This window comes from Sturnus vulgaris, chromosome 10 (genome assembly GCF_052056855.1).
Source record: "Sturnus vulgaris isolate bStuVul1 chromosome 10, bStuVul1.hap1, whole genome shotgun sequence".
Lineage (NCBI taxonomy): Eukaryota > Metazoa > Chordata > Aves > Passeriformes > Sturnidae > Sturnus > Sturnus vulgaris.
In genome coordinates, this window is record NC_142252.1 from 12,632,114 (window position 1) to 12,646,856 (window position 14,743).

General features: G+C 38.5%; 2 long non-coding RNA genes across 3 annotated transcripts in view; one reads left to right on the top strand and one right to left on the bottom strand.

Annotated features, from left to right (window-relative positions):
* LOC148222653 (uncharacterized) overlaps nucleotides 1–14,743 on the bottom strand; it is an 84,646-nt gene that overhangs the window by 32,384 nt on the left and 37,519 nt on the right. Inside the window, exons 7-8 of the long non-coding RNA XR_015805729.1 lie at nucleotides 8,965–11,956; nucleotides 3,145–4,815 (exon numbers count right to left, since the gene is read on the bottom strand). This is a non-coding gene — a long non-coding RNA (uncharacterized LOC148222653). The remainder of the gene's footprint in view (nucleotides 1–3,144; nucleotides 4,816–8,964; nucleotides 11,957–14,743) is intronic.
* On the top strand, nucleotides 225–10,395 carry LOC148222654 (uncharacterized). 2 transcript variants are annotated; one of them, XR_015805725.1, is made up of 5 exons: nucleotides 225–1,648; nucleotides 1,911–3,625; nucleotides 4,639–4,786; nucleotides 7,306–7,477; nucleotides 8,976–10,395. It is a non-coding gene; the product is annotated as an uncharacterized LOC148222654 (long non-coding RNA). The 2 variants fall into 2 exon arrangements; XR_015805726.1 differs by having other exon boundaries at nucleotides 734–1,648; nucleotides 1,911–2,026.

Here is a 14,743-nt window from a genome sequence, read left to right on the forward strand (position 1 = left end):
TGTAAGGAAAAAGTAAATATAAAGAGAAGGAAACAGATAAAATCAGATCTCAAAGTAGTGGAAACAATTTGAGAATAATAAATACCTGTGCAAAGTCAAAACAGAAATTGTGGGAACAGGGTGCATGGGTGACAATGAAAGACAAAAGAGTGCAATAAAAGGATTCCTGCCTCATTTGGATAATGATATTACTCTGAAAAAAAAACCAAACCCAACAAAAAAAAACAAACAAAGAAACAACAACAACAAAAAACCCAAAACCAAAATAAAACCCCACCTAATTTCTTTAGATTTATATGAACAATAAAAACCACGTAATTTTCTCTCTCCCCACTGAAGGCTGTCAGACATGGACCTGCTGAGCACAAGCCTGCACTCACACCATCCTGCAGACTGGGACTCCTTGAGATTCCACCACAAATTCCTGAGGAGAATAGCAGCAGTACCAGCCAAGCAAGGGGAATGCTGGAAGGGACTGTGCAAGGACGCCGAGGCTGTCTCAGCTCTGCTTTGGAGTCTGCACATTACAGCACACCCACGGCAAGGACCAGATTCTTTTCCCCTTTCCCTGTGTGCCTGGCATGTACACCTCTAGGCTTAACTTGGGTCCTGCCTTCTCCAATCTTTGGAACAGCATGTTCTGAAGCACAACTTGTTATTAGTCAGATGGGAAAGAGATGGGACCAGATTCCCTAATTATTTTTAATGGCCTTTCCTGGTACACCACAGAGCCCTGCACCCCTCAGTGAGGGCTGTGCTGTCATGTGGCTCATGTTGTATAGCATGGGACTGATAAACCACCCCTATTTTAGATTATTTATTGTTTGTTTAGTGGAAAGTTATCAAGCTGTCTTTTTAGATGATGTTGAAGCTATTTGATTATCAAACACCGCGTGTTTTCAACAATTTTTAGCAGAAAGTTTTTTGGCGTTTTACAGGGTAAAAAATGAATCTCAGATTTGGAGCACTAGCAGTTTTTAGGAAGTATTCTGATAGGAAAAGTCACTGCTAATTTTGCACCCCAAAAATTTGGTGTCTGTATGTGCAAAACGCGCCTCTGTTTCTTTCCAATCGGGACTGCCTGCACACACAGGCCAGGAGCAGTTACCTTCAAATGAAAGCTCATTTCCCTATCACTTTGCTTTATATAATGGAATATTGACCCCAATTAGCCTTGATTTCTAATTGTACCTGACACAGCAAAGGCCCCTGGTGAGGGACAGTCCCAGAACCATGCACTTTAAAATGCAATGTGGGCAAAGATCATAAAAAATCCTTGCATAGGAAGAAGAAACTAGATAACTAATTTTCTTCCCTTCCAAAGAATACTTAAATAATTTCATTTGTTGGCGACTAATGAAAAATACAGGACCACGGGTGGTTTTTTTTTTAACTTTGTTCCTCTGTAAATACAGACTGAGTCATTAACAGGAGAAGGAAGAGAGGATCCCCACAGTCTGCCTCTTTAACACTGGAGTCTGTCTCTATCTCTCTGCTGCTCCTGGAGGCAGCTCTTAACAGCCACCTCCAGGATGATGTGGCTCAGAGACAACCAGTCTCGTTGCTGAGCGCTGTGATTTTTTTTTCGGCAACCAAGCAGCTTGTTTAAGCCACCACAGAGCAGGGGCAGAGCCTGCAAGAAGCTGAGGTAATCATTTTTACATTAACTATCTGGCAAAGATGTGGGCTGCAGACAGGGAGAAGGGATATAGAGGGAGGGAGGAACTGCAGAAAATGACAGTGAAAAATGAACAGTCTTTTAAAAGAAATCCAGTGTTCCTTGGAAAGGTATGACACTGCAGGAAGACTGAAGGCAGAGAAGGGAAGGCAGAAAGGCTGCACATCTGCATTCTGCACATTCAGTTCTAATGTACTCTTTTGTTGTCATCTTTTCTGTTGTTGTTTTCCAGGCCAGCTGCAAAAAGTTTTGCAGAAGACTCCCACTTCCAAAGCAAACCAAAAGTCAGGATATAGTGGTGGTGCATCTTATCTATGGATATTTTTTTTTCTATTTTGTTTTTCTGAGGTCAGCTGCTGAGGAAATAAAACCCCATGCAATTTCCAGCAATGAAAAGTGAATCAGTTCTTTTGCTTAGGAAAAAAAAAACAAACTTCATTTTCATATTTCCATATTTAATTTTTGCACTTGCATGTACATTTCTGTTATCTTCCAGCCACATGTTGCTATTTGTCTCTGTAGTGAAGGACTTTTTTTCCTTTTTGTTTTTAGACTGTGGGCTATGTGAAGCCTGACTTGAATGTAAAAGATCCACAGGGAAAAAATCTTCCAGTCCTCACTGAATTAAAGAGACCTGGCATGCCACAGGTTTTGTGGGAGCACTCCACACTCAGCACCACCTTGGGTGGCACAGGGAGCAGGCAAGGAGCACCATGCACCTACAGACCAATATCTTGTGGCCATTGCAAAGTCCCACAGCAGATCTACAGGTTTGGGTAAAGGGAGGCTGAAAAAAGTTAACAGCTCCTTGCTTTTACAAAATTCAGCCAGCTTTGGCCAACTAAACACTGTTTAACACTCAGCTGGTAACTCTGAGCTTCCACAGAGTACAGCTACATGAACTTGGGCAGAAGGAGAGCTCTGAGATTTATGAGACCATTCCAGGCAATTTCGCTGCATTTAGGCTGTTGTTTGTGTTAGTCACCCCTCAGCTATCTGCCTTTCCATGAGATTCAGGCTTGTAAGATACTTGGGTGCTTTTGGAAAGGTTACATGCAGTCAAAAGCAGGCAGCCAAGGCTCCTGCACTCAAGCCAGAGTTAGTGAGGCAGCTCAGCCTTTTGAGACGTCTTAACCCAGCAGCAGCAGTGCTTGGACAGACATCATTTCTGTTGTGCTTGTTGGCAGACAAGATTTCAGACAGCCTCTGGTTATGATTTAGTTTTGGTCTACATGTTCAGTGCTCAGTCAAAATTCTTGTGCAGCCAAACACAGCGACTGATTTCAATAGGAGAGAGAGTAAATGCAATGTTTTCAGTTTGAACAGTATTTCAGTTGTTCTTTTGTCAGTGGGCCACAGCCACTCATGAACTGCTCGAATTTGGTCCCAGACTGCAGACAGCTCTGGTTGGTCCACATAAAGTGTATTCACTGAGCTAGTGCTGCATGTTGGCAGAAGGTACCTACCTCCAACTCCTGTGTCTCTGTTGCTTCTGGTGCCATCATGGGACTGCCAAACCCACCAGTGTTCCTGCTCTCTGACAGGCATGCTCTGCATCTGCAGCAGGGAAAAATGTTTAACACAAGGGTTTTTCCAGGCCTCTCCTAAACTTGGAACTCAAAAACCACAACTGCATATTGTGTATGACGTGGTATTGATCTCCCTCCCTTCTTATTCTGAGCTTTCTGTATCTCATATTTACAAGTCCCCCCTCCATGGTACCCAGGTGCCAACTGGATCTTCCCAGTGTTTGGAAGTGACTATTGATAATGTATGAGGACTGATATCTTGTATGGGAATTGACAGGTGTTGAACTTAAAGAGGTTATGAGTAAAAAGTGTGTAAGTAAGTCTCTGGAAAGCATTTGAAAATTAAGGACAATTTAATGGGCTTGCATGCAGTTTCTTCAACTTCCAAATGTACATGCAACTAATATTGAATTTCACTGTAAGTATTAAACATTATAAAAACACTAGGGTACTATTTCTAATGCTGGGGGGGGCGAAGTGTGGGTTTCTTTTTTCTGCTGGGGAAAAAGTGTTTGTGTGTCATTTGGCAGCTTAAAGGTTTAACTAGCCTATTCCTACAAAAATCTTGAAATTCAGCCAAAGACATCCTGGAATTACACATTTTCTCCTGAATCTCTTCATGTTCTAATATAGCATTTTCCTTCTGGAGCAGTTAACATAAAAGGTCTTGGTTAAGAGAAGCTTTCCTCTTGGAAAAGATAATCTGCCTTCAAAGTTATAAGTTAAACAACTGAGTGGTCTAATTGATTGAACATTTACAAATTATAATTGAATTTGTGCCAAACTATGTGAAAAAGATTTATGTTCCGCTTCCCATACTGTTTATCCTTCATTTTTTGTGTGTGTGTGCATGTGTGAACTGAATCTTTGGGAACTCTTTTCACTTGATGCATCATTGAGGTGGTTAAACACATTGCATTATGGCAGTCTGTCACATCAGTGTTTCAAACTGAAATACTGGACTTGACATATCCCTGGAAAAGGAAGTCAGACCATCCAAAATCCAGAGTTATGTTTCTTTTGAAACTTGAGATTCTGAAGACAGAATTTTCACTTACTTAACTCCAACTGCAGGGAAAAAAAAAGAAGGAAGAAAAAAAAGTTTAAGTAATTATAACGCAGATTTTTTTAAGCATTAAAAAGAATTTTCATGAAAATAATAGTGTCTTGATTGTCCTGCCTGTGAGTGGAGACAGCCAACGCTCTGTAAATACCCATATTTATTTTGATGAACTTCTGTGAAGTAATTATGAAAGAACAATAAAGGGGACAGAATTTGAGTCTCCAGCAAACAAAATACAACAATTGCCATATTTCTATGCAATAATTCCTTGAATATGAGGAGTCCAAAAGCATGTGAACTCTTACCTGAGCCCTAGATGATGGTGAAAGTTTAGCCAATGAACTTTGAGAGAATGTTTCTTTCAATAGGATGTGATCTAATATCAGATGAAGATCTGTAGTAGTTTTGGAGCTGTATCTTGTATTTCCAAAGGAAGAATTGCAAATCCATTGAAATGCAGTTTAACTTCTGGAGTTGTACAGAATATGCTCCAAAACAATGGCTTCATCAACAAAGGTAGGATTTTTTTTTTAAATCTTGATTTCCTATGTATAAAGTGCAAAATAATTAAAAAGTCCTATACCACATTCTTCAGTTTAATCCATTCCCATGCTCTAACTTGCCACATTGCCCAGGTAAGTTCACTGATCATACACAAGGCTGGATGTGATCACCTTCTATTCTAACCAGAGAGTATTAAAATTTCTTTTTGTTGATTTCATCACAAAAAATAACATTTAAAAATCCTCAAGATTATGAGCAGCCATTTTTCAATATTGTAATGCAAAAGGGTATAAACAGGACCAGGAAATTCTAGTTTTCTAACTTTGACGAGCATACAATAATGTGCACAAGTAATTAGTATGGAAACAAGAGTGAAGAGGGATTGCCAGATTTGAAGGAAAATTACTGCTTTCTGGACAATACTGCCAGATTAAGATGATATGTAAGTCTCAGTTATTTAGTCTTTTTCTGTTACAATGGAGGATATACAATATATTAAATCTAACTATAAAAAGACAAGGTGTATATAACCCTTAATATCAGAGACTGCTTGAAAATGTGACACATTAGCACAAACATGCATTGCATGTATTGTTTCTATTAATTTGAATTTCTAAAGCTTTTTTTGAAATTGAATTAATGACTTTAAGCACTAAAATAACATTTGGTGAAATTCCCTAAATATTCTACTGTTTGGCATTCAGTGGATTATAAAGAATGTCTGTTACTTGTATACCCCATGGCATCTAGGATCCAAATTACATGATATTCTCCCCTTCCTTCCATTTCAGAATCATCTGTAAACAACTCACCCTTTCTATCAACAGTTTTCTTGTGGTAAAGTCCTGCCTCTTACAACGCCCACCTCAGAACTCCTGAGTTTATAAAATGTGTTCAAGGCCTCACGGGATTCTCTAACATTTACACAGCTGTGCCAAACACTTCAAAATTAACCACCTGACCTTCCCCAAAATGCTCAAAGAGCTCAAATTCCTTATTGCCCACAAAAGAATCAAACACATTTGGAGGCCCTAAGGCCATGATGTTTTTTTAGCTATCAGGCATAAAACCCCTTCCATCCACTTTTTCAGAGGACTCTGTCTCGCCCGTGACATTTTTATCTGCTCTCCACACTCTACCCCATCTTCCAGCACCACAGAGCCATCTCTACCACAGGAGCAATAAATTACCATTGAAGAAAGAAGGGTCACTTTATCCAGAAGCAAAAGAGGTGCTAAATCAATGCCAAATTCCCAGCTGAGACCTAGTCTTAGATTTTGCAGAGTACAGACTACAGTCCTTACTGAACGCCCATGAAGGGGCTCATACCTCTTGTTTTATTCTAACTTCAGTCTGATTTCAAACTCCCTACAGGATAAGGCTTAAACTTTCACATTTTTTTTCTATTTTGATTTATAATTAATTATTACCATGAATACCTTCCTTTACTTTCTATCTCATCTCAGGATTCATTTTGCATGAATGAAACTCTTGTGAAAAAAGCAGTTTTACCACAGAAATTTACTCCTAAGATGGTTGTTGAGCTGGAAAGCAGGACAAACACTCCTGGTGCTCACTGAGGATCTGCTCTGGTGCTGCTCTGGGTACATTCCTCCCCCAGGAAGAGGAGAGGCTGGCACTCAGGTTGATCCTCATCACCTTAGACGTGTTCCATGTAGGTTAAAATACAGCAAATTGATACAGTGGGGCTTTGTCCCTTGGCAGGGATGCAGTCATTGTCCATCTCGCATCCTCTCAGTAAAACAGCACTGGTTTCTTTGCCAAATTGCCTGATAAGGCCACAGCAGGCTCTGGATTTACCCATTACCACAGGGTTTAATGACCTTAAGCACAACACTGAATTACACCTCCAATTGCTATTTCCATCTGATTAACACTGAAAAATGCAGAAGGCTGGGTACATGCGTACAACTGGTAAATGGACTAACACATTGAACCATAACATGCAGCATTTAATCCTCATTCAACACTTAACTCATTATTATTTACCGAGCCTTTCAGAAAGGGATGTGATACTCCAAAATACAGAACTGAAAAGTTGGTCTGCTTAAGAACAATTAATAAATGTTTGAAGCACTTGGCAATAAACTTTTAGGAAATCTGTCACTGTAGGGATCTCATGTAACCACTGTTCCCACTACCCATACCAAAGGTTCACCAAAGTCATGATTTTGCAAATAATGGCTTAGGAATAGGAGAAATGAGTTCAAGGCTTTGCTCTTGGCCATAATCTAAAGCAAAATAAATGTAAATTTCATAGAGATAATTTTGCACAATAATTGTCAGTTTTACCATTGTGGCATAACTGCCTGCAGTTCATCCAAATGCTTATCAGCCAGTCTACAAGTTTATCTAAACTGGGCATCACAGTCATTAGGAAACTCGGTGAAAGGTATGTTATGGATGTAGAACAATACTACCATTTTTAAATTACTAAAATAGAGCTTTGAGTTATAATAAGAACCAGAGCTAAAAGTTGAATGCCAGCTTTTTTTTTTGTTTTGTTTTAGGCTTTCATGTTGACCTCTGCTCTACACAAACTTAAATCTGTTTTACATCAGAAGCTGCAGGGACGGAAGAGTACATGGGAAAGGAACATATCTGGGAATTTAGAGAGGACCAGTTAAATTATTTGAGCTCCAGTGGGATTGGTGACATAACTAAAAAAGCAACAAACAGCAGGTGAGAGGGAGGATTTAAATATAAATAAGGACACTTTGAAGCCATAGGTTTTTATTGATCACATTCACATTTACAAATCAAAGTCTCTGCTCTTAGAAAAATATTTAACTAAGAAAGAATCCAGAAGTCATAAAATACCATACAGGGAAAGAAAAAATATTAGAGAAAAGTAAAGGCATGGAATCATGTTGATAAATATTCCCCAGCCAAAAAAAATTTCAACTAAATACCCTATTTTCTTTAATTAAAAATCACTGAATTATTTAAGGATATCAGCTTGGATTAATTATTGAAGACACATCAAGATCTGCCTAGTGGTGTGATTACTGGTTTATGTGGTTATTAAGATCTGCCCATTTGGACCTGAATTCAACCTCCAATTAAAAAAGTTATTAGAAATTCAATCCCACAAACAACTTAGCACATCCACACTCCGTGCTTTAAAATGGTTAAATATTTTAATTCACATAATTCATCCATTAATAAAACACGAGAGCTTATTTTCTTTTTTCACTGGTCAATATATCCAAAGAAACAATGCACATTTTATGGCCATGGTTTAGCAGACAGCATTTACCATCCTACTAAAGGTGCTGCTCACATTCTATCCCTGGGATCAGAGTTCAAATAGCAGCACATTCAATCTGGAAAAAAGTGGTGGTTACAATAGCATAGTAATAACAGTTGCAGATAACAGACTGAAAAGCTGATGACATGATGGTTTGCAGTTAGAAAATATTTGTGTGTTTTACCAGAATGTAGCCCAGTACACTGACGACTGGGAGAAATAAAAATCTGGTGGGAAGACATAAAATTACATCAGAGCTCCCTCAAATGAAAAGAAATCCAGTCTTGCTGGACTGAAATGTGATCATCCAGATAGCATTTCTATCAGCTCATTCATTTCAAACTCAATGCTGTATTAGAACTTAATTTTAACAAATGCTATTGCATAGGCGCAGCTTGACTGCCAGAGCAGGCCCATGAATGGGTCTGAACAGCCCTTCCTGCACAGAAACCCATAACCACACTTTGTGAACAGAGACACAGATTCCCTCCACCAAGTGAAGCCAGCCAGGCACTGAATATCATAAACTGGGTCTTACCAGCTTCTGCAAGATGTGTTCAGCCCTGTTGGCCTTAACAGTGACCACGGGGAAGCAAGGAACAAACATTTAGTGATGCTCAGCCAGAAAACTTTGCCAGCCTCCAAAGGTTTGCAGCTTAGAGGCTTCCCACTAGCAGACCTTGCTGGATTTCTCTTCCATGAACTTCTCCAGTTGCCTCCTGACCTGCCCCTAAAAGGATCAATAATCACAGCATGCAGATTTACACTGTACAGAACCATCATGGTCCCTTTTGGGGCTGTGCGTGTTGCCTTCTTTTAATCCTCACACTTCTAGTATCAGAAAAAATACTGAACACTTGTCCATCTCAATGGCAGTCATGATCTTCAGACCCTTTTTCTTATCTTCTTACCTTCTTACCTTTTTGGCAGGCTGAAGAATATGCCATATGTGGATGTTCCTTCTGCCAAGGATGTGAAGTCAGGACTCCGGGGTCTGTGGCTGCTCCTCTGCTCCATGGAGAATTCACATACCTTCATTTTGTATTTAATGATTAGCCTTGTATGGGCTGAATTATTTTCCAGATATTTCTGTTTTTTCCTAGAGAAAAGAGTCTTGATGACAGCTCTAATCCAAGACCTAATTTAGATACCAGGCTGGTGTTTTAAAGGAGACAGAGTTAGATCAAATTGCACTAAATTTATTGCGTGAATATCTAAGTGTTTATGTTTAGTGAGATGCAGAAATTTGTGCCATTAATGTTTGCTGTTTGACAATGATTTCTTTTCACTACATGAAATGAGAAAACTGAGCCAGTTCATTGTGAAGATAGTGAAAGTTTTAATAAGGCAAATACGGGTTGAATCCTACAAGTGCATGTGAGAAAAGTAATGTATAAAAATGCAACATCAAAGAAAGAGCAGGGAATGGAGAGCAGAGAAACATGTAATGAGCCGAGTCAGTCTGAAGTCTAAGATAATTGCTTAAAGATTGCAGCACTTGGGAAATGCTATCCTACAGCAGGAGAAGAAAATGGGTTGAAATGAATGGGACCCAGTCAATCTGTAACCACATTGTAAGGGCCAAAATATTTTCCTCCATTTTTCAGGTGTAGAAGCTGAGGCTCTGTAAAGAGCTAGCAGTGAGGGTCTCACCTGGACCAGATCAGCTCGATCTGGGATCAGACCTGAGCCACCTTGTTCTTTCCCCAAAAACCTCTTCTAAATATTTTTTATATTAACTCTGGGACTAGAGATAACTTAATAACCTGTCAGTGTGAAATAAGTAACTTTCTTAATTGCAAAGAGTGGAGCTTGTGGCCCAGCTAAGTTCTTGCTGTTTGTACAATGTTAAATAAGCCAGTTGATCAATGGGGCTCTGATGATTTATTAATATCACGCTGCCAATGAGAGCTGAAACTTAGAATGCCTGAAACTTAGAATGCCTGAAACTTAATTTTAAAATACTGAAAGAAATGTCAAATTTTTCAAGCGCTTATAGAACTGGTTGTATATTTGTCATATATTACCATAGAAAACAAAATACGTCTGAATAATAAAGAATGCATCTTTCACCAGTTCAAAATACTTCCAACAACAGTAATAGCAAATTGTTTTTTATCAGGTTCTCTTGCAATTCCACAGAAATGGCTTGATATCCCAGTTTATTAAGCAATTCCTATGTTGTGTACTAAATACCTCTGTTTTTTCAAAAAGAGAAAAAAAGCCAACCTAAATCTATTTTCATTTGGATAGGAGTACTTTATTTTTTTATTTCAATGAAAACAATCCAACTGACCTGAAAATCTCACTGAAACAACCTGAGCATTATTAAAACAGCTGAAACAAAACACTACATGTTCTTATTTTCGTGTTTTGTTTTCTCACTAAACATTCACAACACCAAACTGCCCTAGTTAAGATCATTATTTCTAAAATTTGGTTCATTATTTATGCCTCATTTAGGGTGACAGTGCACCTACCTAGTAGAGATTTATTTAGCAACTGTCTGCTACCCCAAGAGAGGCTGCTGTTCTCCTTCATCTTTCTAAATACGTTCATAAGCAGCATTTCAGTGGACACTGATCCATAAACAATTACCAGGCACTAAAAATCATATGGGAAACCAAGCAGAGCTTATATTAAGAAGATTTGATTATGTGCACTGCCATCAACTTGAATGTATTTTTACAGTTCAGATTAGAAACTTTAAAATATATGTATATAATAGAGAGAATTGTAGGAGGATCCTGGACATGCAGCAACAGTTAAAATATTACTACACTTCAGACTTGCTTGGGCTTTCATCTGCGATGTGTACTGTTTGATAAAGATGGTTAAGTATTATCTTCCTCATTTCACACTTTAAGAACATGAACCACAGATAGACTGAACAATTTCTGAAACCATCAGAAAGATCTTTCTACACTGGGAAAAAAAAACTCAGATGAGCCTTAATGCGACATCCACAGCAGCAAACAGTGCAGACCAGAGCAAGATTTTTAGAGCAAAACAGTTGACAGTGAGGACCAGAATGTGACAGTACAAGAAAATTTAATTTTAATTAATTTTTAATTTGGACTATCTTTTGATTAACCCCACAGACCAAGTACCTATTTCTCTCTGGAGTGCATCAGATGTAGTTAGTTTACTTTTATTCAAAACCAATTCCAGTTCATGCACTTGAGATCGTTCCTCAACACCAGCAAAAGCATAAACAATGGAACTGATCACAAGACCTGCTTTAGAAATTCCCATCTGATCCAAGCTAAAATTCGAAAGTAGACTCAGCCTTTGCAATGCCAGCTGGATAGAGCCTGACTCAAAGCAGTGTGGAGCCAGCTGAGGATAAGGGGCATTTGCAGAAACTCTAGTAGAACCAGGTTTTGGGGCACCAGGAGGCAATGATTTGTTACCCCTTAGCTATTTCTGCACAGCTATGCTCTGCAGCTCTTGGTTTGCATTCTTGCTGAAAGCACACAGAACTTGCTTCATACCACACTTCATATTGTTCATGAAAGCTATCCACATGACAGGCAGTCTTCCAGAGATAACAGTAATCTTCAGGTGATGCCAACAATTTTTACTGACTGTGTGCAATGCTCTGCTGATCCCAGCCACTCAACACAGTCTGCTGAGCAACAAGAAAAAGTCTCCAGCTTTGCTATGCTCTGTCAGCTTTCCTTACTGCTTCCAGAAATTAGTTCTGGGGACTTTGCTGATACGTTTACATGAAAAGACAATGTACTCTTCAGCTCCCTGATACACGTATTAGATTATATTCACAGATCATGTTCCACGAGAGTCCATGCACATCTCAAGCATTGGGGAGTTTTCCATGCTTCCGGAATACAGAATTCTATGAAGGCACAAATGTGTAGACTTCCCAAGTCAGCTTCTGTGGATTTTCATGCCTATGTAATGAAAATGAACACTGAGATACTGCTTGTCATCAGAGACCTGCTGTATCTGTGATGCAAATAATAATAATTGTTGGATAATTGTTCCTTTGTTAGTTTTGCTTTGAATAGATAGACAAGGAGGAAAGATGTGTAAAAATAGAGAAAGAGAGGTTGAAACATACCACAAAAATGCAAGAAAAATTTCTGGAAGAATATAGTTTTTATATAAAAGATTTGAGGGAGCAGATTAGTTTGTTTACACTCATTTAGCTTGAGGGATTGTGCATCATGCGAACACAGCATGCTCCTTTAGAGGATTTTAGACACAGCTAATTTTCAAGTGTAATGTAGACCATGAGAACTCTGGCCCTGAGCATTATCCCAAAATCCTAGAATTCCCGAGGTCTGGAAAAATTCTGAGTGGTCTGTAGAGGTTTGCATGTGGACACAAGGCTTTTTATATGGAGATCCATTCCAAAGCAGGTTAAGGTACATACTTACTATACAGACATAACTGTTAAAGCTTTTTTAAAAAATCAAAGAATACAGAAGCATCATTTAAAAGTCAAAGAGGATTTAGTACCAACTCTTTACTCCCTTATGCAACCAATTGCTACCTTGTACTTCATAAAATATAGTAGAGCATTTGAACTGCCAGCACCATAACTTGTACTTTGCATCTACCTAAATGTAAAAAGTAATAAATTACAGTGAGTCATCCTAGCTTTTTAACTGGCATTCCAAGTCCATTTGCCTTTCTAACGCATTTTGAAAAAGATAAATGCCAAACGCTTAAACTGCATGTAAGGTTCTTGCTCCTTTATATTAATTCCTATAAATAAAATATAAATGCATGCTGTCATGCAATTTGATCTTTGAGCACACGGTGCCATAAATCTAGTCATGATACATTTCCCCTGAAAATAAATATGATCTTTTATTTTAAGATGCAGGACAAAAAGGTTCTTTCTTAAGGACATAAACACCTAATAATCCAAATAGCCACTTAGCCCAGAAAGTAGAGACATTGCTCCTGGGCATCTGTATTCACTGGATACATGGTCTCCATCCCAGGCAAAAAGCAAGCTCTTAGTCAGGAATTGTTTGGGACAGAACTGTGTTATTGTCGGCCCTTTCCTCTTATATGAGAAAAAAAATTTATGAACAGGATTAAATAGATGTTATATAAAGGAATGTCTGTATTCTGTGTCAGGTACTTACTCTACTTTGAACTTATGTTCTCTGCTTCACAATTGAAACTATTCTTTTCCTTTAACTGAAGTTGCCAAAATACAGTCTTCATCAACATTGATTCAACACATCATCATCTAAAACAAGGTGATAAAGCTGGTATTTATATCTGTCAGGGGACTGATTACAGATGATGGCAACAACCATCTCAAAAGGTATAATTCTCTGCCACAGTGTATATCAGTATTTTTCTTAATTATTTTTGACATTTTACCTATTACTCCAAGGACTTTCTCAGAGGGCGGAAATAAAGGGGAAAAATGGGTTTTGTGCCACAGATGAAGAAATACATCTTCTGTAAATAATTCCCAGAAGAAATCTTGGAAATCTTATGGGGTCAGGAAAGAGGCAAGAAAGTAGCATTTGTCACCCTTGCTGAATTGGTCATCTAAACTTACAGTAAAACTAAAGCTGAGTGACTTATCTGCCACCCCTCAGGGAGGAAGAAAAGTGAGGCTAAAGAAGTATGGAAGGGGGAAAGCACACTGTGAAAGTTTAATCTAAAATACTGGCTAAAGATTCTGATCTTTCAGCCACTTAGCTCCTATTTCCCTATAGCAGATGTGAATATCACTTCTGTTTATAGAAGTCACACATAGCAAAAATGAAGAACTGTACAGATGAGGTTTTGGCAAGAATAAAAGTTCACCGAGTTTAGGACAAGCAAATAATCTGTAAGAGTGGCTCAAAGAAAAACATACAGCTGAAGAGCAGTACAGATGCAAGAGAAGTAGACAATGATCACCATCTATAGGGAATACTAAGGTAGGATGAGTGACAGGCAACCCACAAAGCCAAAAGAAACCTTGAAAAAAGCATGTGAAAAAGCTTATTACAAGTCAGTGCTTTTGGCATGAGTTTGATGCAAGATGGACAACAGTGCTACAAAAGCAACTTGTCATATATCTCTAGAAAAATTTCAAGCACAGGTGGCTGCTCAGTTTAATGACACCATTATTAAACTCAAGATAGGTAAAACAGGCTGTAATAGACATGAACTTTCTGTTTTTATCTTAAAAACCTATGAACACTGCAGTCATTCCAGAGTAATACACAACTCATCACTTGGTTTCCAGCCTTGGAGCTAGTTTCTGTACAGAGTCTTCTCTCATCCTCTGAATTTTCTAACATCCCATGGTGATGACCCACCAGCATGAGTATGGTTAGCAAAACACAAGTTTTACATAGCTATTGGGCCTATTTTATCTTCCATTACACAAATACAAATAAAACTAACAGCACCCCATGGAAGCTCCTACATGTGGAAATGGATTGTTATGTATAACAGGGTTTGTAACATGGACCACTTAAGACATGCCAGGACCATGTGAATTATTCTGTATTTTACAGAATGAAACTTCTGTCTTTCAGATATTCACTGGTTATGTTAAGGTGGTTTGTCCTTAACTTACACTCCATCAGAAATGAAAATGCCTTTTTTCCTCTACATCTAGTGTTGGCTGCATGGTGGCCTGCCTTTAAGAAGGCATTTACTGCCTACCTCTCAGAGATAGTAGAGGAAGGGTGAGTGATTTTCATGCTCTGGCA